Source organism: Lepisosteus platostomus, chromosome 20 (genome assembly GCF_059453375.1).
Source record: "Lepisosteus platostomus isolate fLepPlt1 chromosome 20, fLepPlt1.hap1, whole genome shotgun sequence".
NCBI lineage: Eukaryota > Metazoa > Chordata > Actinopteri > Semionotiformes > Lepisosteidae > Lepisosteus > Lepisosteus platostomus.
Window position 1 is genome coordinate 5,182,516 of NC_142630.1, and position 22,803 is coordinate 5,205,318.

Below are 22,803 nucleotides of genomic sequence, written 5' to 3' on the forward strand. Positions count from 1 at the left end.
TACAACATCAAAATGGCACTGCTGATGCGTTTGGCAAGCAGTCCGTAATAAAGAGGAACTTCTCTGGTGGCTAATTAAAACACCATGCTTTCAAAGGAGAAGATAGCGCAACGGTAAAGGCTGTACAAGCCGTATACCTCTCATATATTGGACTGCTAAAGCGTGTGCCTGTCTAGCTCACAGAGAGCAATCTACCTTGCTGCGTGCTCCTTGCTTCCAGATTAGGCAGATGTTTTCTCATATTTGAGAGCCCTTTTTCACAAGCTTTCATTTCTCCACACTTGTCCGTACTGTGTAGCTTTCCGGTTTGTGCAAACCTACAGAAGCCTTTGGTAACTTTGGTAACGAGCGCATAACTCTTATTCTGGAGAAATTCTGGTCGTTAATCTCTTTTGTAAACTGTGGGATCTAGTATGAATGGATACAGTTGCATACTGATTTAGCATACCTCACTGTCCTCCGACTGAAACCAGGATTGACTGGGTTGGGTGATATGGGTAGTTTACAGAGCTGGGCTTTCCTGGTGATGCTCAAAAATATTTTATGTTCTGCCAATTTTGTTGTTAGTTTTTGTTATGAGACCATAAGGAAATCATGATTCTTTTGCCGGGACACACCCTACCCTTGAATTTCTAAAACCCCCAAGGCAAAATTATATGAGGGGGATTTTAAATCCCTACCTCACACAACAGGATATTGAAATCCAAATATGATTTCATCATTTTTAAAGCTTTCATAACCCAGTTGAGAAAATATATTCGGTGTTGTGAAGTACGCCCAGCACCCTGTAGCTGTAACTCAGCTTTGCAGTTAGCGAAAGTTTTGAAATACAAGGCCAAATGCAAATGTTAAAATGAAGCGCAGTTTCAAGTCATCCTTAGCATAAAAAATATGAATATAGCATAAACGTCCCTCCTCATTTTAAAATTGAATGCCCAAAAAGTCAAATGATGCATTTTGCAACACCAGCTTCCTACTGTGCGCTCAAAGTTCTGTAAAAAAAAAGGTTTTCCAGAGGTGTTCATTTTAATTGAGCTACTGTAACTGCAGCTTCTGCTCGTTCCCCGATCTGTGCATTCCGCGCAAAACAAGTTCTCTTGAAAGCTACTGATTCTGTAGCAATAAAGGTTTTAGTTCTGCATTTTTTTTTCAAGGGTGCAAAAGTCAAACCAGCCATAAAAGGCGTTTTGACACGCTCTGTACGCGTCAGTCTCTGTCTCCGTCGCAGAGCAGGCTGAGACATGTGGTTTTCACAGTCGTGGATATATTTCTCCTCCAACCATCTACCTTCGTGTTGCTTCCTTTTCAAATTCGAGCCCTATATGGTAAGAAAATCACGTCGAATGGGCTGGATAGGAAGTGTGTGAGAGTCTGTGGCTCTGTGCGTGTGCCGTTCTTTTTCATGAAGTGAAAAAAAAGAGCTATTTAAAATCCTACACATCTGCAGAGGTACATCCGACGGTATGAGAAATGACGTAATAGCACGACCTGTGAGTTCAGCCGGGCGGCTAAATGCCTCGCGCAATCTGCGCTCCACCGGGGCCGCTCCCTGGCTGGTCGCCTGACTCAGTCCACCTTAGGGCTGGAGCCAGCGGCAAACTTGTGGGCCTCCGGGATGAGATTGGGAACCTGCTGTGTCAATAGCTATTACGAACAACAGTAACATAATAGCATTATCTTCACACCAAAGCTCGTCTCCGAGTGTAAAATATTTAAACCGCCATGGAAGATGGGCTGTTTTTTTTTTGTGCCCAAAAGTGAAGAGAACCTGTGAGGATAGAGCCAAATACACAGTCTCTATGGAAGTAAAAGGCTTACACAGGATGTTGATTTTCCTGTACTGTAGGCCCACTTCAAGACTGCTTAACACAATCACCTTGTTGCAAAAGCATCTAGCTGTGTGTGTCATTCAGACATCTGTGCATAGGACAGTAGGAAGTAATAGGCCCAGATGTTAGGGTCTGTTCTAAATTGGTTTCCTGACATCATACCTACCTCATGCAGCCCTACAAAGGGTATGATGATGATGAAAAATCCTTAAGTTTTAATTAGATTAAATCTTTTATTCAACTGAATCTTGTACTTGACTAGAGGCAACTGCTTGACTGTGTAACTTCTCTTCTTCATTGATTGATAATCCCACAATCCCCTCCTTTACCACTGGAAACACTGGACTTCCCAGCTTCTTTCCAGAACCTTGTGCTCTCATTTACACCCCAGCTCTGGCTCTTTGTGACCTACTGTAGCAAGTGTGCTCTCATCGGAGCCTAACTTGCACAAGTTCAGATTGTAATCCTGAATTACTGTGAAACCCTTATTAGTTAGCATTCATTTTCAGAGCATTTTAACATTATCTGCTGGGAGCTTGTGTTTCCTTTGAAACAACTTGGTATGCCAGTGTTTGTTCTATCAAAATGGTGCAGACCGTTTTCAAACGCTCAAAATAAATGTCTCGGCTTCCTTCCAGAGAAAGACACCAAAACCGTGCTGATTGTCAGTAAAGGCTGCTCTGGTCTGCTTCCTGTCTCAGCACATAGCATGCACTGCGCCGATCTGACCCTTGTAAGGGCACAGAGATGACTGACTGGCACGCAAAACTTCAAAGGCTCTGTCCTGAAACCTGCAGATTGCTCAGGCAACCAAACCACAGAACCACTTGCTTGGCAGGATTGGGTTTTGCACCACATTTTGTGGCAGCAAAAAAAACAAACAAACAGAGTTTCATCACAGAGCTAACCGTATTTGCCTTCAAGGCAAACTGAGTTCTGCTTGTCATCTTTTTTTGTTGTAACCTTTTTTTTTCTCTAGATTAAAAAAAAAATACTTAGCATGTCAGACAGAATCCAGGTCACACAGCAGACAAACTGTCCGATATCTTTTTTTCTCTGTACCACAAAAGGACGCTGCCTTTAACTGTGGCCCCTCTGTTAACTTGCCTAATCACTCTTTCCTTTTACTCTGTGCCTTTTACAATTTATTGCCTCCAAGCACTTTCTTCTGGTGCAGATTTCAGCAAATATCAAGAGAAACATAACTTAATAACAAATCAAAGAGCACTGACATTTATTTCTAAGATGGGACCAGCAGAACTGTGGTCTAACATTAGACCATTTTAATTATTTTAAAAAATGAAATCCAAACGGATGTTTGCTTTTCAGCTGACCGATCCTGGCTTTGGGAGGCAGATGGGGTGAAGAGGCACTCCTCACTAATGCTGATTCAGTCGAAGCTGCAGCAGAGCTCTGTCCAGACAGGAAGGTTTAATTAACACAGCACAACCCAGGGCACTCTGTGCTGACACTTCCCCTGTCTGTCTGAACAGAACAGCTGACTCTCGGCACTGGGGCTGCCCTTTTACACAAAGACACCAGTGAGATCTGCTTCATAATCATGGAACACGGCAGTCAGACTCCTGCCACTTGTGAAAGCTGTAGAAGTCACATCAACATTCACGTACAATCAATCACTAGTAGCCCAGCATATACAAATATTCCACCAGTGTGTAGAATTCATACATTATATATAAAATAATACCTTTACTATCCTTTAAAAAAATGCAAAGTTTAAGAAAGAACAACTGGTAAACTTAGTAAGATAGTGAATGGCATTCATTTTAGATACCATAAGGTATATAGGGGTGCCCATAATTCTACAGGTGTGTGTTCATGTGCACCCTAGAGCTTCAAAATTTAACATTGTATTGCAAAACAAAGAAATCTGGTATTCATACAAATGGGACTGTGCGGAAACTCTACCAAAGGCGCAATGCCAGTGCACTGACATAGGAGGCGCTACACCTGCAGGTGTCATGGCAATATTATGCCCATAAAATTGCACTGTGCATCTTCTGGTGCATGTGTCAGCTTCAGTACCCTCTGTCTCTGTCCTCTGGAACCTGATCCCCTTGGTTCAGTTTGAATATTATATATTTGGTTGTGTCTTCAGTGCTCTACCGATCTGCTATGCTGCTGAATGGCTGTTGTGCGTCTCCCAGGTGGGTCTACACTGCCATGGGGAAACAGGTCCCCTCCTATAGTATATGTTAAAAGTTTTGGGAGCCTTTGGGATTAAAACTCTTATCTAAATGCAAGGGATTAAATATTCCTACCAGATTTCTGTGTTAGGCATAGTTTTCACTGCACTAGTGTTCCAATAGCCCAACAGATTTCATGAGCACCTGGTGTACTGTATATAGACATACACTTATTGCAAAAAAAGAGAAGCACCTACTCAGTCTACCCGGTCATTACTTTTGTTTATGCGTGCACACTAAGGAAAGGAATTCATGTACTGCAGGGGCTGGTCAAAGCTTAGACAACATAACAGGATATTGCCGCAGAGTGAGTCATTTTCATGTTTCTAAATAATTAAATGCAACCAAATGAACTAGGATCTTGAAACAACTAAGGAAACAGAGAAGCAATTAGTAATCAATTTTGTTTTGTAGAGGGGGATTATCACAGAACCTTTTTATGCAGCAGAGATGATAAAGTTGTAACTTTCACTGCACTTGTAGAAGGAAAGAGACAGAGGTGGCAGATGCAAAGCTATTTAACGTCCCTGTGAAAAGAGAGATGTAGCGTCAATGTTTGTTCATCATGACGCTCAGAGTCCATTGAGATAACAACTGGGCTTGAGGCCAATAAGACAACAGTAGCTGCATTCTTCAGGAAATTTTACTGATTCCTTCCCCTCCCCAAACTCATACAGTGGGCTTGTCATGTTCAAGCACAAATTCACACCTTGGAATTGGCTCTTCCGTTCGTTTTGAATTCCAGCCAGCTCCTTTGACTGCAGAGAGTCTGAGCAAGGACACGTGTTGCTGAAAATATCATCTGGGTCTTGCCATGCTGCACAAATAGCTGGTGACCTTCATTCAGAATTGATCTTGAAGTATTATCTTCCAAACCAATCTAGAAATGAGCAGCTCTCCAAAATATGTTTTATTGTTATGAGTGCAGTCTGTGCTTTCAAGGCTCCTGTGTTTGGCAAATCTTTTGATGCTTCTGAAGGTCTGTGAATAGTTCAGCATGACTTTGGAATGAGAACATAAAGGACCCATAGCCTTCAGACTAAATGTGTTTGATAACCTCGTTTTTAGTTGTGACTTTTAAAATGTTCTGGGGTTATTTTTACAAATGACCTTCACTGTGTCAAAGCTTCCTAATGTTATTTTATGAGAGGCAGAGCTATAAGAACGCTGTAGATTTTTATTTTACAATCCAATGTCAAATCTTAAAATACTTTTTTTTGCATGCATTGGGACCAGCAACAACTATACGTCCACCATGTCAAATAGTTTGGGCTTCATTATCCCTCAGACTATAGGGGGTCAAGATCAAGATTGTATTCTGTAGAACATTTTCTCTATTCTACAGTATAAAATGGGAGACAACTGCCTTCTGCATTAATGGATGACAAAGGATTGGAACATTGTTTGTAGGTCCTATTTTTTTCTACAGTACTGTAACTACTTTATTTGTCTTGCTTGACACAACAGAGTTATGTTGCCTTAAAAATAAACAGCCTAGACATTATAGCATAATTCTGACTAACACAATCCACAAAACAAAGCATCCACAAACACACCAGTTACTGGTCACCTGGACTCCTGAGCAATGCAGGGCCTCACGCACACTGTCTTGCAGAAGGGAGATCTATACAGTATGAGTCAGGCAAGTGGTGCAGGAGAGCTGAAAAGATCTGAGCTGTCTGGCTGCACTCATTTTAATGCGGCAGGATGGATCCATTTGCGCCAAGCAGCCAGAGATTCCATTTAAACAATGGGCAGAGTTTTCAGAATAAGTGTGTAAAGCAAATAGGGAACAAAGCAGAGCAGGTTCTCATTGGATGTCTTTGTTCTGTTCTCAGCCCACTCATCCATGCTCTAATTATGTCATTGTTTAACGATTAAGCAAAGGTCTGCCTTTCAACCCTCAGCTCCCTACCCCTGACCCCACCCCTCTTTATGCCAGCCCACATCCTGCTGCTGTCAGGGGTAAACTGTTTATTACTGTGATATTTTTATCTCACAGATGTTTGTCCAGAGATTGCCTAATTACAGTATGCAGAGGACTAACACCTACAGTCTGAAGCTAACGAGCACACTGTACAATAAAACTCAGCTCAGTATTCTGTGCTAATGATCATGTGCTCTTTTCCCTGAGTTGTCAGTGTTATTCCTTTGGGGAACTTTAGCTCAGTCAATTTGCATGATGATTTACTAATGTACCATGCTTTTCCTATGCATTTACCTCTTTCTGGAGAACAAAGTCATTATGATTTCCATCCTTCTACTTTGATTTCATCATGACCCAGTAAACCTGCACAGGTAATATATAATATATATATAACATTACTTCATTAACCCTTTACAATTTCTTGCATTAGGAATTATCTTTTTGCATACCCCAGCTTGCTCTCCATGAGACACACAGACAGGGAGAGAGCCTGGGGCCAGAGCGCAGGGTCTGCCATAGTACAGCGCCCCTGGAGCAGTTGGGGTTTAGGGCCTTGCTCAGGAGCCCAACGGAGTAGGATTCCTCTGCCAGCTGCAGGATTTGAACCGGCAACCTTCCAGCCACAGGCGCAGATCCTTAGCCACAGAGCCTCCGCTCCGCCCGTCATCATATTACATATTACACCATGATTCACGGTGGAAACGTTCTCTAGGAGGGATCATGCATTTGTTTGTTCTGAAGTCAAAAGACGTCACTTGACCTTTTGTTTTGTGTGATACGTTTGTACACACCAAGGTTTTCCCTTTTGTATTGAATTCATTGAAAGAATCAAAAGTATTTTTGCTATTATTCCACAGATGGATTAACGGGGCAGATAGTTCAATATCCATGGAAACACATGGGTTCCAACAAGAAACTCCAGACATGTTATCTGTCAAATTCCACGGGAGTGTTTTCAACAGGAGCGTTCCTCATTGTGACCATTATCACCTCTTGCTGTTGTATCTCTTACTGTCAAGTGGGCCCTGGCTTTTAACAGTTCCATCAGCACCAGGTCACCCCACGTCCATGGCCCGAGGGCAAAGGTTTCTATACCGACATCGTCCAACCCCCTGGGCCTGGGCTAACCTCCATGTTGCCCCTTTTGCCACTACGCATAGGGTCTCATCTGCTCTCCTTGTCATTCCACGGCTTGTCTTCCCGACATCCGTGACGCCAGGGTGTCGGCCTTAACAACATGACTGGGACGTCCAGACAACGTCCAGGCTGCCACACTCATTTGGGTAAAGAAGGGCCTCCTGTTCTCAGTTTTAAACGGGCACAACATTTTGTTTGATAACCTCGTTTTTAGTTGTGACTTTTAAAATGTTCTGGGGTTATTTTTACAAATGACCTTCACTGTGTCAAAGCTTCCTAATGTTATTTTATGAGAGGCAGAGCTATAAGAACGCTGTAGATTTTTAGTTTGCAATCCAATGTCAAATCTTAAAATACTTTTTTTGCATGCATTGGGACCAGCAACAACCATACGTCCACCATGTCAAATTTTTGAATGTTTTCTGTCACCTTAAGGCACTCTTTTACAAAAAGTCATTATTGCACTACCCAGAGAAAAGAAACCAGCCTGATCTCGAATCTAAGAAAATCGAATTACTTTGTGTCTATAACAGAGAAAGTGTTGGACCGATTTTACTGAACTGTACCAGAAAAGAGAGAAGCACAGCTGTCTCGCTGTCTGGTCTGTTTCATCCCTTCAGTCATCTGTGTCGTTACAAGCAGTATGAGGCCAAGTGCTTTCTTGCTTTTTCATTCCAGCTTTGTAACCACCTTACCTCAAAGAGCCTGAACCAAAAGTCTGATGGGCACTGTGCCTGTTCATCGTTACACAGCAGAGACAGGATCTGAGATCATATGAAGTATGGTGGCTTTGCAGTTTTGAAAGGTATTGTTCGGCTCCTCAGGAGCTGCATTCTCAGGTTCATCAGACTGTGACTCAGGCTGTGCTGAGTAGCAGATGGCTCCCTGTCTCTGCATATCCATTAGCCCACAAACTCTCCCCAGGGGCAGTGACTTCATACCAGCATGATCGGACCCCAGTGTCTGATCACACATTACGTCAATGCTTCTCTGTTAATCACTCCCATTCTGTTTAGGGTGAGATTCCCAGCTTAGGGTGGGTCCTTTCCATCCTGGAGTAACATGTAGTATAAATTTGGGGTTCTTGAGTTTAGCTGTCTTTTTTAAGCAATTCCTTTCAATAGGGTCTTGAGGACTATCAGAATGCCCCCACCCCAAACACACACACATCTCTACCATGTTGTACCATTTTTAAACTGCAGATTGAATTGCGTGTTTGTTGACTTTAAAAGCAGGGTAACAGATAATACTCAGAGATACTTCTCAGTAATGAGGCCTGTGTGCATGTCCTCTACTATATCACTCAAGCCTCATGTGCAGGACATCTCAACCATAATCAATTAGCATTACATATGAAATGCTCCATTCAAGCTCTGTATTTGTAACACAGTTATTAAGCTTTGAAAAAGCAACATCTACACTATGTATATGATCACTTGCAAAAATCAGCTATGAAAAGCTGAGAGAAAAGACTGAGTTGATGCATCTCTGAAGGACATTCCAAGTCTCCTGGGTTCAGTAACAGACACTTGGAGAGCCGAATGATTTGCATTGGCTCTAGAAACCTACACCTTTCTTGCACTTAAACAAAGGAGTCAGTCCATGCAAAAATTCAAAATGCAAAACTTCACAAAAAAGCCTGTGAAGACGCTTCATCACACACAGGTGCCCTGCTCGGTTGATCTCACTCGGCTGAGAACTTTAATTTTGCTGCAGAATTGTGAAGCAGTTGAAGTTTAATGTATAGAATAATGTAGGAAAGACCAGAACTGCAGCAGTCACTTGAGAGGCCTGCAGCTACATCTCATTCACACACACTTTTCAGGTCTTCTGGTTAAGGTTGGGAAATATTCTGTAGACAGTGTGTCACAAAACACATTGCAGCTTCTTTGCTCTGATTACCCTAACTTCTCCTCTGGATAGAAGACATGCAATTTGATTGTGGTCTAATTTAGTTGCCTTGACAGGTAATTTGGTGAAGGTAATAGAAAAGCAATTTTATTAGAGGGGATCTGTTTTTATCCCCTTTTATTAACGTAATTATTATTCATGTTTCATCAACAGAGTTAATGCCTGAATGGATCTGATTAAAGTGATGTACTTTAGCAGGCTGGCTCTGCATTTTGCCCTGTTCATTATGTATTAAAAGAAAAACAAATTAAAAGAGAAATATAAAAAGCCGTTGATCCATGATTAAAACGTTGAAGTAAGGGCTCGCTCATTTTGTACGCCACCACTTATTAAGCGGTACTCTGCGGAACACTGGAGCCATGACTCTGTCTGAGGCTGACAGCACAGGCTACAGGCAGTGCGGTCCCGCCTTTGAAGTGAAATATCACCACTGCCAGAAGTGAACAGAGAAATACTGTGGAGTTACTGTCAAAAAACAGTTAGCCAAAAGGCAGGTGGCAATTCACAACACAACACTCCACAGAGTTATGAGCATCCTTCTTATTTGGTTGCTAGCAGCTTATTGATACCAATGACCTACTCCTTTCTGGGAGCATCCCAGGGAATCTGCTTCCACAACAACACAAGGCTGCCTGTTCCACACTCCCACAGGCTTTGGTGTTGAAGCGCTTCCTGATCTCAGTCTTAGTTGCACTCCCTCCTCTCGCATTCCAGCTGCATGTGACCAGTGACCTTGCAACTGCCTAAATCATTTATATCATTTTAGAATTTATTTTTTTGGTTTTCTTTTTACCCAGTACCCAGTGATTTTCACTTCTCTGTAATGAACATGAATGAAGTCCTTCTCCAGCACCTCCATCATCAGCCCTTAACGTATTTCTTCAAGTAACTTCAAGTAACAAGTCTGAGACCTGGGAAACACTAGAAGTTGACATGACTTGAAAATTGTTTGGGGGGAACCATGGTTTTTCCTAGGGTGAAGCCAATTGACTTGGTCTCCAGTGTTTCTGTTGGAATTGACTACGTGGATTTTAATGAGGACTCCGGGGTTAAAGTTTCTATGCTTACAAACACTGCCACAAGTTCTTAGATGGTTCAGAACTCTGTTTAATGTCTCATCTTTGCCTAGCACAATTTCCCCTTGTTGCTATTGTAGGACATTCTAATGAAAATTCAGCCAAGTGTCTCCTGACACCATATTAGGACATTCATCTGCAAATCCTGGTCTAGAGAAAAGAGTCCCACTTACTGGTCTGCCAGTAGCACTTACAGCAATGAACTGGTTTTCCTTTGAAGTGTCCCATCCCAGTCTCGACCAGGCCCAGGTTTGCTTAACCTCTGAAATGTGACAAGGTCAGACTGCAAGGTGGTAATACTCCTGTCAAATACATACAAGGCAATAACACACAGTCCTGCTCTCAGTGTGTGTCTGAGTATAGGTATTTACAGTGGCAAGCCCACCCTGTTTTGGGGTATATGTTTTAATACAGTTGTGCACCCCACAGTATTATTATAATACAGTTCAGTATTATTCATCTTTTTGTCCCGAGACCGAAACCTGGACAGTGATCATTCTCAGGACTGAGTGAGGTCGGAAGAGCACTCTGACGGCCCTGGCTGTTTGAGATTAATGTTTTGTGGTTTGGCGTCTATCATGTGAGACTTTTCTTTGTAAGGAGGTCTCATTTCCTGCCGAGAAGAAAAGGTATGTGATGAAGGGCTGTATTAGGCCCTTGTCGCATGGCCTTTGTGGCCTGTCAAAGGACATTTGTATATAGTGTTTGTAAATATCAACTGCTATATAATTTCCACATTATTTGTATTATAGTATTTTGTGCTACCTGTTGTGGATCCACATATGCCAGTCTATTCCACCATCTTGTATCAGGCTACAGAGACTGTCAGCCCACCCCTTTAAGTGGAGGTTCACCTGTCCATCATGAGCTCCAGGGGTGGGGCTTATAGTATATAAACAAACTGGCCTTGGTAGTGTAGTGGCTTTCTTGGTTGAGTTTTGGTCCTGTCCTGTTGTTTTTCTGTTTGCACTTTTTCATTTGGTTTCCCTTTTTAAGTTTGCACTTATTTTGCTCCTTCTCTGAGGCAGCAGTGGTTTTTTTTTTTTGGACTTGGCTAACTACTTATACTGGATAGTTAGTCACATTACACACTAATTATATTGACTAGCTAGCCGATTTGTTTTATGGAAACTCATTGCTTTATGAATATGCATTCAGGGTGGACATTAATATTGGTGAATATGTCAGCCCACTATTTTTCTTTCTTTAGAGCTCAGAGAAATAGTCGTGTTTGTGGCCCTTGGAATGCGGCAGCCTGCTTGCTACTCTTCTCAGGGCCATGGCAGGTGCCTCAGTTTAAAGATTATCCAAAGCTCCTTAAATCCTCCGTAGCTGTCCAGGATTATCCCGTTTCGGATCCTTCCACTGTCTGTGCAGGGACCTCCGAATTCTCTCCCTTTGTGCAAATATTAGGAGTTATTGGGCAGCACACATCAGAAAATACATAGTTTCCTGGACGATAACCAAGGGGTGGATTACAGTGATGAGAACACAGAGTTTGTTGCTGAAAAGAAGCTTTTGCAATGTTGTTAAATTGCTTCACACCCAGTGTGAGAGATTCAAAGCAGAAGTGACTGTTCTGCTGTTTTGCTGTTGTTCCATTGTGTTGCACAACTAGTCACATCCCAGATCTTCAAGTGCATTGTGGCCACCTTTATAAGTCAACAAGTCACAATTTCAACAGCAGAACATTGTTTATATTGAAATTATATTCTCTTATTATCCATAGTGAATGAAAGGGACATTACGAAGCAAGAAAATTAACTCATGCCTTTTTTTTAATATTCTTAATACAAGCTTGTAGAGACTTCAACTTTAAAAAAGCAAAACTCAGGGAAGAAATAAATTCAAAACTGTACATAGAAACATTCAGGAGCGTGTTCATTCTGAGAAAGACATATCTTATATCGTTTTAGGGAAGTGAATCTTTTCAGTCCAAGACAGAAGAGAATGTGATTCAAATCCTGACAGGCCTGAAGTCCAGCAATGAAATGAAAGCACTGTGGAAATATGACACATTCTACAAGAAGAGTGGTGGGTTTCTGCGACAAATCACCTAATAATTCTTCAGAAAATGGCTTTGTGAGATATTTCATGCCTCAAAGCTACCAGCAGCCAGACATGCAAGATACTTTCAGTTGCCTTTACTGCCTTCTAAACATTATGTTCTCGTATTTTACAATGAAAACAATTTGAAAGCAATAGGTTTTAGTGACCACGAATAGAATGCTTTTAGTGACCACGAATAGAAGTCGTGTCGAGTCGTGGTGTGTGACGTCTGCTTTAAGCTCTCTTCTACTTTGCTGTAAGACAAAAACAGATCTTCCCAAGCAATAGGCTCACTTTTTGTTTTTAGCCATTGTGTACAATGTATGCAAACTGCTTGTTTGGTTTAGGCTTAATTACATAATATTCACCCACAACATGTTCTTAGCAGGCTTTCCAAGAGACCTTTCTAGGTGGAGCATTTTTTTGGGCATAGCAAACACCTTTAACAGAAAGAACAACATTAAACAAAACAGCAGAGGACATGAACAGCTTAAGAAAATTGCAAATTGCAATGGTATTTAAAAAAACACTACCAAAATGAGAAAAACAATGCTATTTTACATTCCATAAGGTTATCTATAAAAATGCATGTTTCTTGTAAAAGTTCCTGATTATGTAAATCTGTGTGTCAGTACAGTATATGCCAGCAGATAGACAATGATTGCCTTTACTTAATAATCACATTCCCTTAGAAGAACAATGGGTTGATAGTGTTTATATAAACACATTCCTGCTGTGAGCTGGAAGATGGCTGGAAGGATCTGCAGTCAGATGTAATGAATGAGATCATGAGAACTAAATTCTTCGGCATGTGGGTGGGGTTCAGGTTTCCCACTGTTCCAGAGGGCACATGAGACTCAACAAGAACCCAAACGCTGGGCTCTTCTGAGAGCCTGAACATCTTCAAACAGTCCCAATCCTCTCCAGAAATGTACAGCACCCCTCACATCATTGATATTGGTACAAAGGTCATTCCAGGAAAATACCAATCTACTGAAATTGCAGTGAGGAATTTAAAGTGGAGAAAACCAAGGCAAATTCTTAAATAGATTATAAACCTATCTAGATTAATTTACAAAGGTGTAATGTTCTCTTTCCAGTGTGTGAAAGCGCTTGGCTTTATTTAGTTAGACTGAAGAGCAAACAGACACCACAGAAAAAGAAAGTGCATTTGTGAGTAAACAATATTTTCGCACCAAATGCATGCAAAAGTGTTCCGACAGTTCTTTGTGTGGAAAGTAAGCAGTTTTAAACTTTAATATTTAAGTTTTGGATGAGCTAATAAGGAGCTCTCACTTGCACTGTAAGTTTCCTATACAAAAGATCCCACAAAGGTGCTTGATACTGGTTTTCAGAGCTTACTGGTTTACAACGACAACTTAGGAAGTTCTTTAGGGCCACTAGTAAAACAATGACCCTCGAACACAAGAGGAAGGTAAGAAAATGATCATTCCGGACTGAAACGGGAATCTGTTTTTATACAAAAGTATTGTGTGTATCCGGTAGCATGTAATCAGCTCCAGTATCTATTCTAAATGAAGATGCCCAGGAATCCTTAAAGGTTTGATGCCGAATGATCCACAGATATCCACATTTCAACAAGAACCTTTCAGATATTTCTCACAAAGCATCTCTGTTCTTCAGCTATTCTAGCCCTTTGTCCAGTCCCCCACTCAGATAACATTAAACAGATGCTGACATCTAGAGAAGAATGATATGAAAGCTGCCTGCTTCTGCCCTACAGCTTCAACTGTTTGTTGGTGTCCTGGGAGTGAGAGGTGAGGCCGATCTGGAGTGAGCAGAGGAAATCCATTTCTGTCTTCCATCTGTTCAGGCAGCAGAGCACTGTGGAAGCTGCGCTGTAGATCTCCTAACAGAACAGGGCAGGAGCTCCGAACAGGAGCGTGCTCGAAATCCAACATCCACAAAACTTTTCTGAAGTTTTTCAAATCGTGTTTCCAAGCCTTTTAACAAGATGTTGCATTTGGCATTTGACACCCATTGATTTGGAATGACCTCTTTTGTTTCTTCCGTGTCTCGGCTCACAACAACAGCCCCTGTGCTTCACAGGGGGAGAGTGACAAAGGGTGAACATGCTTCTATAACCTACCCTTCCTCCTGGGCCGCACAGCAAGCTCCACACCTCCATTTCAGACACAAAGCAGCTGGAGGAGCACACACTTTTCCTAAAAGCCAATTAACCCACCAGCATGTCTTTGGACTGTGGGAGGAAACCATAAAACCCAGGAAACTCACACAAACACAGAGAGAACAAACAAGCTCCACACAGATAGCACCTCAGGAATTGAGCTGAGGGCCCCAGTACTACAAGGCAGCCATGCTAACCAGTGTGCCACCCAGTAAGCCATTACTGGTTTCTTCAAAGTGAATATCATAGCACTCATGACACTTACAACCACAGCCAACCAGTAAATCAAAGATGCTGGAGTTTCACCATGCTGGGAGTATGTACACCATGACAGTGCAGACGAAGAGACACACCCTGTGCACATAGCTGATAATTACTCCATTAGCCCACTGAAGCAACACTAGTCATTAGCAGTTCTTTGACAATAACAGTAATTCGCTAGCGATTAAATACAAATGGGCTGCTATTGAAGGCTTCCTCGCAGACGTACCGCAGACAGTACTGATTTGAAACTGGATAGAAAAGCAAGCTGGAGTCTCTCATTTTAAGGAGTTTCCGCAGGCCTTGATTCAACACAGTTGTGTAAAAAATACTGGGAGCTTCTGGGGTATTTTTGAAATATATAATTTTCTATCAAATGAATTGGCTTTCTGAGACTAGGTTACAATACACAGCAAATAATGAATAATATTCTGATCCTTACTAGCCAAATGAGATGATTCCTTTGGTATTTGAGATAGGGAAATTATCAGTTTAAGATGTAATTAAAAATGTTTTTCTGAGCATAGACAGCTTATCGGTATAAAGGTTCAGTGTACAGTGTTAAACATCATTTACTAATTAGAGTGGCACCTTGTATGCATTAGCTGTTGCCTTGGTGGAGGCTGGAGAGGAGGAGGTCTATTTCAAGCACAGAATAACCTGAAGTGAAAAATCTTTCCTTCCCGTTGCTTGAATGTTGTTAATTAATCACAGCTGTTGGAGTGATTAATGTGTTAATGCTGTATGTAATCATTTCACTGAATTGCCTAGTATGGGGCATTACATTCAAAAGATTTAGATATCTAGATAAGACTACTGCACTGCATTCCTCATGAAAACCTAGTCAAAGTTTAATTAAACCACCTTGCAGTTTCCACAACATTTAACCTTTGGAATATATGTAAAGCAGCTTTCAGTTCTAAGACACAATGCTTACATTTTTTGGCAGGGTTAGCAAAATCCAATGAGGCATTGAGGATAAGATTTTCTGGTGTTATTTTTTTTTTTTGCAGTTGTTTTTTTTTTGTTGCTTTGTTTCCGCTGTAATGTGACATGCTAAAGGTAGCGAGCAGCACAAGACGAGACGTGCTGAATTGTGTGTGTAGATCGCTGATGAGAGGTCTGATTTTAAAATTCTGAATAAAAGCCAAAATGTGTTCTGCCAAACTGCATTTCAGCGCGCTATTCATGAAACACTTTGTGAAAGACAAACAAGCAACCGGTTTAAAGCAACTGGTGCAAAACAGCTAACTCAGACAGCGTAAAGTTCCCTTTAACCCTTGACAGTTTTCTTGCAGAGAGAAGAAAATGATCAGGTAAATTCAGCAAAGTGATAACAGCATATGAAATATATAAAAGCATATGCTGTATGCAAAATCAGTCTAGTGTTGTTCTGTATGCACTGAGATTACAGTGGAAAATTACTGGTTTAAACTGTCTGAGTACTTTTTTTTCCCCAGAGGCTGCCTCTTCATCCCTTTGTTCTCTGTGCCCAGTCCACACTTTTATGGTTTGCAGGCATTGTGCATTAACATGAGCATTGTTAAAATCCCTGTGGAATATGATGATGCCATAAAAAGGTGAAGAGAAGAATATAGAGAAAACTATGATCAATAATATACAGGTTGGCGGGAATATTAAGAATATTAGAGTATTTGCAGATGAGAGGACACCATCTAATTTGACCAAGGATCTCAACTATCAGCTTCTTGATAGAAGTCAGGATATCAGCTTCCACAACATGGCTGGAAAGGTAGTTCAGGCTGTTAACCCTGGGACTCTCAGACAAAAAAAATGTACATTGCCAAGCCTACTATATCTTGAACGGGGGGTATAGAGATGTTAACTCTGATGTCCTGGTCACATTTCCCCCTGATCTTTACCAGTCGGGGCCACCTAAGAATCCCCATTAATGAATTGGCTTCATCACTGTGCTCTCTTCCCACTGATAGCAGATGTTTGGTGAGCATACTGGTGCACATCCAGGTGGGGATGGTAGTGTAGTGGGATAGGGAGTCCCCATTACCTGTAAAGAGCTTTGAGTGGTGTCTGAAAAAGCACTATATAAGTTTAAGGAATAATAATAGTAGTAATTTATTATAGGTCATAAAGGTTATTTATGTTAATGTACTCCTCTGATGTCTCGGATACAAGTGACATAATGTTGTCTGTCTTGTTACAAGTGTAAAAGATGAAATGAGCCCTGGAGCTTGTACAGACCTGGTACAAAAGTAACATCATCTAAAAGAAGCAGTACAACTTATTCTTTTCCATGCCGTGAGTTTGTTGCTTTTGTGTAGTGTTTTGTTCTCCTGTAGTGTGGTGGTAGTGCTAAACTCTTGCAATAGCTTCTTGTGCTGTTATAAATGTGATGCAAAAAAAAACTTGAAGTGAAATGCTATCGTATGTACGACTGTGTGATGCCCTCAAGGGAAATGTGGTACATATTCATGGGTGTATTTCATAGTCAAAATCAATATGGCTGTTTTATTGACAAGGCCTTGTCAAATTTAAAAGAGCTTCAATAAAAGTTATGTCCTGGTAGACTACCCCACATCTGTGTCTGTTGTACAACTTTCAACCTCTGTAGGGGCCGATTCAGACGGTCACATTATCTGATACAGGTATGGTATGTTTGTGTCTCCTCTGTTCTGTGCTGTTTGTTTGGAACATGTGTAGTATCAGGACTGGAAGATAAGCCCTACTACATACAATATTTTCTAGTAAAATATCTGCTACCAAATCTGTGTTTTTTTTTTATATCAAAACAGCCAAAGAAAAAAGCTTTCAAACGCTACAGTGAATTACAATGCCTTCTCAAGTGGCACCAGTTCAGTGTACAGAAAAACAAAATCATTTTGTATCATTTGAGGTCTGACACCAAAACCCAAAGGTTCATGGGCTTATCACTGTCCAAACAGCTGGTCAGCCAGCAATGTGTTGATTGGAACTATTCTGATCTTCAGAAACAATCAAACATCAGTCTAGTGCCAAGCATTGTCACCTCCTGAGAAGAATCTGAGTTCTGAGCTTAAGAGCCTCATGCTTCAGAGGATTTCTTTCTCTCCCTGTGCCTCCAGACATTTGCGGTGATATTATGTCCTGTATGCTGTACAGCATCTTTCCTGGATGAATAGAGTGATACCAGCACATCTGGTTCTCCCTCCTCATTGTCGTGGCAACAGTGCTACACTAATAACCAAGCAATCAGAGAAGAGTGAAATTGCTGAGAGAGAAACAAGACAAGTCGCAGAGAGAGTTCTTACACTCAGCAAGAATATAGTATCCGTCAGGTTAGAATCTTATTGATGCTCCAAGATATTAAGAAAGTGAATTTGTCTTTCTTGACAGTAATGCATGAAGGAACAGGTTTGTATCTCTATACTCGTTATTTTATTTGCACAGATTGGTGGGATTTGCTTAGTTTATTGGTCATGCTGTTTTGAACTATTGACAAGGCAGTGAGAACACCCCTCTTTTCTTGTCTCCTTGGTTGCTTATTAAGCTCTACAAAGTTATATATCTGAATTAAAATATCATAGTGGTCCCCCATTTCCACAGAAATGAGTGACTGACTTTATGAGTGACTGACGTGCATTTTTAACACAGAGTCCACAGGGTGACCAAGCAAATCAGCCTCAAAGTAAATAATAAATTATTCATGTTTTATAAATATTTAATTGAGTTAATAAAAACATTCTTAAGTATTAAGAAATCATTGTGGATATGTCTTTAAAATGTAACAAATGGACTTTTCTTGCAGATACTGCACTTTGTAACACCGAGAAGTCATTAGAGAGCATTAGAAATGCATTTCAGTGACATAATTATTTATCAATACCTCCAAACGTCCTTTTTAGCCACAGATTAAACACACATAGAACACTGATAATGCGTCTGTTAAAATCATGGGAATAGGATTGTCTTGCACCAAAGTCAGAGCTCTCTGCCGGCTGGGGTAACATCTGCTCTGTGCACAGAACAAATTACCGAAGTGAAGCACGAAAAGCCCTCCAGTGTGGGTAGGGGAACAGCCCAGAATGCGACCGGAGAGCGTATGATGATTTGTTAGGGTGACCTTACAGGGCACTCCATTAGCAGAGGCTGCGTTGACATTTCAATCTATAGCAAAAATAAATGTGGCTGAAATGGCTTGAATAGAATATGTCCAGATTTATGGATCCTTCGGGAATATTAAGCACACACCATTGAGAGACTGAGGGTTCATTTTTGTTGACCTGCTCACCGAAAAGGAACATTTATTTAGATGCAAATGCTGGAACGATTTTGGAGGGGGTCAATTTCTAACATATTAAGTCATGATTTACACTGCAGAGGCAAAAAAGACTTATTTTGAGTCTTTACGCATCACGTCTCCTCCTGTGCTTAGCTAAGCTTGTGACAAATCTGCTGCGGTCATCTTAGAAAAAATGGAAAACCAGAAAAAGGCAGCACTAAAGTTGGGTGACGAGAGTCTGTTTTTAACCAAGAGGCCGGAGATGATTTGTTAAATCTGTTGATTTGATATGAAATTTCCTTTGGAAGAACAATGGAAGAACACATCCTCCAGTTTTACTTTCAAGCGTTTTCTTTGGGCTCACACAAGCAAGTGTAACATCCGACACAAACATGAAGCAAGATGTGGTGAAGGATCAACCGAAGAGAAGCTGTCTGTGGTGACTCATCAGTTTCCTCATCCAAGCGATTTTGTGAAGCGATCAAAACAAAACAAAAACGACAGAATGCTTGAATTCTTGGCAGACAGTAAGGTGTCTCTTCAGACTGGAGTTTCAAAATGGCACTTCCATGACCAGTCTACAGGTAAACACTACTGGATTGTTTCACATCCACATTACCCTTGGGTAGTCGACAGCAGCTTTACTCTAGTCAAGTGCTGAAATTCCAAAGCAATCACCAATGAAAATCCATGCCACTTATGTTATTATTCTGTGTACTGCTTGATAACCTTTAGATCAGCAGAATTCCAAGAACAATGGGCTCCTTTTATTTTAATACTTTTAATATGGACGGCACCTTTCACCTGACCCTTACCTTTTTTGCAGAGGTTGTACGTTGTTTTTTATCTTGACTGTGTGGTATGATATGCCATGCAAATTTAGTTGTCGTTTCTTTTACTGTAAGTGCAAGAGGAGGTAAATCCTTTACCCAAAGAACAATCTGCCCAGCAATAAGACTGAAGCCAATACCCAGGTTTCTTTCAAGCATCCTTGGATCAATTAGCTTCTTACTACCGAATGGGCTGGATGGGCCAGAATGCCTCCTCTTGTGTGTCACGTTTCTTATGTGCCGGCTGAAGAAAGTGATATGAAAAAGATTGGCGGAATTAAAAGATTGTACATTGGCAGATTAGAAATTTGTTTGGAAATGTGTTCTGGAAGTGGAAGAGCCTTAATAGACTCTGGAATTGCTGGGATTCCTTTGAATTGCCCCAGCCTGGCTTTTTGGTTGTACTGTAAGTCCGAAGGTTAAAGAGAGCTTTGTTATTTCATCATAATCCCGCTGTGAAGTTATTTGTAGCTTTGGGTTGCACAACAGACAAGCATATTAGCTTTCTGTGTGAGTAGTTAGTATTGTCATACTAACAATATTTATTGGTTTCATGTGGTTTCAGATTTAGATTTTAATTGAAGTCACTTAAATCTTTTCTATGTCCATAATTATTTGTATTTATGAAAGATGAAGACTGAGTAACTTGTTCACAAATGGATAGCAAAGCCTTAATTGTTTTGCAAACATCTTATGTTCCGCTGCAATTAACAGCATAATTAAACCCAGGAGTAGATATTTTGCTCTGAAGAGAAAAAAAAAATACCTGCCCTATTTTTTCTTTCCTCCAAATAGGAAGTACATTCACACAGAAAGTTTCATGCAATGCAAGCTGAAATATCTTTAAAAAATAAATAATCTATACCTTTTTAACAAATTCTAGAAACATATGCAGTACAATATTTGTTTCCTGTATTTAAGCCTTTGATCTCTATAAAAAAAAAGTGAGCTACTTCTTTACTGAAGTCAATTTAAAACCCTGGAATTCTAAAGAAGCTTTGTCACATCTAAAGAAACTTCTGTTTTCCCATTTGTTCTGTGAGTCAGCTTTCTTTCTGGACTCGGTAAACAGGCTGGCAGCTCATCTTGACTGTCTGTTCTCCTCAAAGATCTCTTTCAGCTGTTGTTTTTTTGAGAGGCTATAGACAACAACAGTGTGTATAGCGAAAAGGGCCCATGAGGTAGCTCTCTCGTTAATGGCATTTAATTTGTACCTCTCCCCTATCTTGCTATGCATACAGACAATTTTCCAGTATCATAATACCAGGAGATATGATAGCTCAATAGATTAAGAATCAAGCAATGAGGTACCTTTTGTTGGGAAATATCGAAACATTTATGGGGAGAAAAGACAAATGACCACCATTTAGAATTTGACAATCAATATGCACGGAAGGGTTTAGTGGACTGGGATTGGCTGACAATGGTGACCATGGCAACTTCAGGCTTTTTTACTGTGTTATTTTTCTGTGGGCTCTGTTGAAGCTGTTTTTTTGTGCAGTAACAGTACAATATCTTGGGGGTCTGTCTATTGTGGGTTTGTGCTGGATAATGAGATAGCCTGATTTCTGCAAGTCCCTATGCATTTTGTGTCTCCCACACTTGCTGCTGCTGTGCTGTGACCAATCTCCACCTTGAGCTTTTTGTCATTAATCTATTTCCAATGTGTGTATATATATATTTAAAACAATCCCCTCAAAAAGCTTTTATTGCTTAAAATTGCTTGAAATCTGTCTAGCTGCTGAGATCTGATAGATCTACCTGGAAAAGGACTGCTTATGTCAAATCAGTAAATCCTGTGCCTGCACAAGAGAGCACAGGAGCATCTTTTGGATCATCTACATATACTCAGGGAACATTCTCTCAAGAAAGGTATGAATCTTTTCTCCAAAAACATTACACGATTCATGTTGACAGAATACAAAATCCAGAAAACAGCACGGGAAAATCCTGTTGAAAAAGTTAACAGTTTAAAAATTCACATGTACCAATATTTCTTAGCCAGCATGCAAATTGTGTAGTATGTTCAACATGATGTCTGTTAGATCTTATGGCCATGTTCAGTTACAATTCCATTCACAGTCATTGATGCATTATTCATATGGGTTATTTTTACCAGCCTGCCAGACCACTATCTCTATACATCATCACTGTATTGTAGTGGAATTTTCAAATCTTTCAGGCAGTTTGCTGTAAAGAGTGAGCCTTGAAAGTGCCTCATGGATAGGTATGTTATACGCAACGCTGAATTAAATACAATCAAAATGCAAAACAGATTTTCTTAAAAGCCCATAAGGTGTTGACAAATCCAACCAGCACAGCGCAAATTAACGAAGGGAAAGCTACGCTTAGCCAAAAAGCCTTCACTTGTAACATCCTGAACGACACTTGATTACTCTGACAGATTTGAAACTGCACCTCTCACAGACTGCAGTGGGTCTGCTCAGGGCTAGAGCGTCTTCTTCAGTGGAGGATCCAGGCTTTCATCACACAATAAAGAAGAAGTTGCAAATGACAAAGGGTTTCACTGTGACTTGTTCTCATCCACCCACACACAGAAGGGTGTGGCAGTGTTACAGGAACACTGAGTTACCCATCTTTCTCTAAGGTTTACAGGAAACTCAAAAGGGAACCACAGATTGCTGAGTGTATTCCATAAGATGTGCCGTGGGGAGTCATGAGTTCAGGAGGCTTCAATGTCTTACAGCCACCTAACACAGAATTTTGAAATCATTACAGTGTCGGAGTATCCTTGTTGTTACACATAAAGATGATTCTAAAGGTTCACGTTTTGTGGAGTCACTTTTGAATTTGTAATTAATTGTAATTAGTGTGAATGAATGTGATCTGCTCTCCTGAACATAGTCATTTAGAGATTCATTATCAACTCTTAAAAATGTGTTCTTACGAATACCCTGACTTATGAAGGTATGCAGAAGCAATAAAAATAAAAGATGTCAGCAGTGGTTCTATTAATTATATTACCTTGCAAAGCTTGTCAATGATGTTAATAAACTATATTGACAGTCACTCAATCACTGAGCTTGGTGGCTCTGATTTCAGGAGGTGGGGCAGAAAAGTGCTGTATTGATATCACAATGCATTAAAATCAATTCACCTGGTCTGTTATGCTGTGAGAGAAATAGAAGAGCTTCTATTTGAAATGTCATACAGTAAATGGCAAGCTCTAAAC

At 40.6% G+C, this 22,803-nt stretch overlaps 1 long non-coding RNA gene across 1 annotated transcript; it reads left to right on the forward strand.

Annotated features, from left to right (window-relative positions):
- The first annotated feature begins 1,223 nt into the window (after positions 1–1,223).
- LOC148644318 (uncharacterized) lies at positions 1,224–15,710 on the forward strand. Its single transcript, XR_015928696.1, has 3 exons — positions 1,224–1,325; positions 12,001–12,118; positions 13,878–15,710. It is a non-coding gene; the product is annotated as an uncharacterized LOC148644318 (long non-coding RNA).
- Positions 15,711–22,803: the final 7,093 nt, after the last annotated feature.